Source organism: Malurus melanocephalus, unplaced genomic scaffold (genome assembly GCF_030028575.1).
Source record: "Malurus melanocephalus ecotype Western Australia unplaced genomic scaffold, MMel_1.1 scaffold_109, whole genome shotgun sequence".
Lineage (NCBI taxonomy): Eukaryota > Metazoa > Chordata > Aves > Passeriformes > Maluridae > Malurus > Malurus melanocephalus.
This window is the reverse complement of record NW_026623341.1, coordinates 2,114,699-2,117,708: the sequence shown is the minus strand read 5'-3', so window position 1 is coordinate 2,117,708 and position 3,010 is coordinate 2,114,699.

Below are 3,010 nucleotides of genomic sequence, written 5' to 3'. Positions count from 1 at the left end.
ATATGTTTTCACAGAGGTGTAACCACTATCTTCAATTGGCCCAGGTTTGGTCAGTGGCATGTCCATCATCCTCAGAGCCAACAGCAATTTGCTCTGCTGGACATGGTGGAAGCCTCCAGAAGTTTCTCACAGGAGCCATCTTTTTGGCCCCCCCACTTCCAAAAACTGGGCCAAGCAAAACYGACACAAGGCATAGAAATTTTTGGGGTTTTTTGGATGTGTTTTTAAAAATGACATCAAAGACACTAGAAGAGACTAGCAGGGAAAACAGACACTTATGTTACAGTGTTCACAACCGTATGTAACATTTAAAATACCGAAGATATCCTAATGTGCAAATTTGAGATGCCTGTGATTTACTTATACCAAAAAAAAACATGCCCAAACCAATGAACTGTCCAGGGAAAGCATGAAAACAGCAAGTATTATAGAACACATGTCAACACATATGCAAGATGAAAATAACACAAAGACATCAACACAAAACTGGTTGTGTCCAATGTCTCAAAAACCTTGGAAAAGGGCACTAAGATTTGATTAAAAAATACTCAGTAAATGGGTTCTGAAGAAAACCAAAACATATTCATGTCTTGAGGRTGAAAATATTTCAAATACTAAGCATGATTGTCACTGTGCTGCAATCCAATCCCACAGTTAAGCAAATATATTTTGCAGAAGGCAGCTGCCAGCCAATTTGCATCTGTATTTGCAACCAAGCTACAACTCACAAACAGCAGAGCAGTGACCTGCTTGATTTCAGTTCTTCAAACCCAGMTATGAGCAATCCTAGCAACACTGATTGGTAAAAAATATTAGATAACCTGGAAGGAGCTTAAAGAAAGCAAAAACACTCAAACCCAGTCTACTAAGAAAATTACAGAAGCCTGGATGATTCCAACAGCTGACAGAAAGACACACCATGCTCTTCTGCCTGCCAAATGTTTGTAGTCTACAGAGTTGATTGAAGCAGAAGATTCACGAGGGCAGGAAAGTTTGTGTCAGTTACCATGACCTCTTATTGATAGTCTGGAACACATGACTTGTTTCAAGGAGATGGACAGTACATAGCAAATTGAAGTTTAAAATAAATGACATACACATAAATTTTAGGATGCATATGGATACCTACAGATGGTCAATTATGTTTCTACAATCAGAGACTATTATTCAGAAACCCGTGAATATTTTATATGGCRAATACATTTTATGGAAAAGGTCAATGATTCAAGAATTAATACATGAAAGAGCAGGTATCTATTTATACTTCATCTGAAAATATCTTGAATCATGCAGTTTTGAAGAAACTGAGCTCGGCCTGATGTTGACCATGACCTGTGAGACGACATCTTCAGCCCACCCTATTCTCCTTGGCCTTGCCCAGACATTATGGGACTGTGTCTAACCCTGGTTGTACTCACTGGGCATGATCCTGAGTCCCACCCATGGGATCACACCCTGGACCATCCTTGAGCCATTTGTGTCCCCAGGTATACACATGATGATGGGGCTGGGAGTGACCTGGTGTTACKTGACTGCCCTGGTCCTGGCTGGGGTGTTGGAATGAGTCCTGGCTGCGAGACTGCTCTGACAGACTGCTGGAGAGTCCCCAGCATTCACAGTTCACAACCTCATGGAGCTATCAGCCTCAGCTGTTTCCTGACAATATCTGCTGAAGAGAGGTGCATCCTACAGGGTGAYGTAAACTGTATTTTCTCCTGGAGGATTCACATGAAATCATCCAGTGCAAGGACAATTAATTTGTACTCAGTAGAAAGGGGAGGTGAATGTTRCCACCTTGTCTTCAAGCCTCAAAGACTACTTAATCTTAGCAACAGAGGTTTATGGGGTATAGTGACATAAATCCAGGTGTCTAGAACATTTATGGTTTAGAAATTTTCCAAACACAAGGGACTGAAAGAGAGAGGGGGAAAAAAAATGTTAATTGTGCTCTCACTGTGTAACAGTGATTTCTGGCCRTATCTGGACATACAATAAAAGTACAGATAAATCAGAAACCACCAGTAAGTATGGAGAGACACAGAAAAGTGCCCCTAAGTACCACAAATAGCACTGAGACACATTGGTGCAGTGATGTGAGGATACAAGACAAAGRAAGTAATTTCTAGTTGAGTAAACTTTGAATCCACCACTGCCATTCTACAATGCCTCAGTGGTGTGCACTTTCATCAGGCAAGTATAGAGGTGGAATACCTTCTGGAKGACATCCTGTCTTTGCAGAAGGTGCCACTGTAGGCGGTACCCAGGTATGTATATTCATTACTGCCTCCACTGGGAGCAAAGATGCTTTGAAGGTATTGTCAGGAGTGCTCCCACCTCTGTTCTTCAGGACACTGATTACAAATTGAGTGTGCACTGGCATTGAGAAAGAACTTTTATACACTGAATTACTTAAGCAGACACACACTAGCATACTTCATCGCAGACAAGTGGCAAATYTGGGAAGTATATAGTCAGGTGTGAATATGAGTTGTAACTTAGTGGTAGGTGTGCATATAACAGAGCTTATTGCAATAAATTTCAAATAAACTGCTCTACCAGTCAAACCTGATTAATGAAATTGAAGTGATTTTTTTTCCTCTGTAAAATCATGGAATGTTCAAAAAGTTATCATTAAATATACTGGAAACTTTTGAGTATTAGCACTTGCAGTTTCATTTTGAAAATTAAAAATGCCATTTCAAATGCTATTTTATTCATCTTACTGTTAATGTTTTAGTGGTATGTATTGATAATATAGCACAGAATATCTGAAGATATATGGCAGGAGAGAGCAGTACAGATGTGCTCCTTCCTCTCATTTCTGTCTGTAAATTAGAAGACCTAAGTCTCCTCTTAACTGCTTCTCAGAGTAACTGACAGGGATACTGAACAAAGTTTAATTTTAATCTTAAAGAATATGATTGGATCCTTTAATGTCCCAAATGTTCCTTTTTGGACAAACCACTCAGTTGCAGTAAAATCAAATCTAAATTAATGTTCTTCTTTTTTT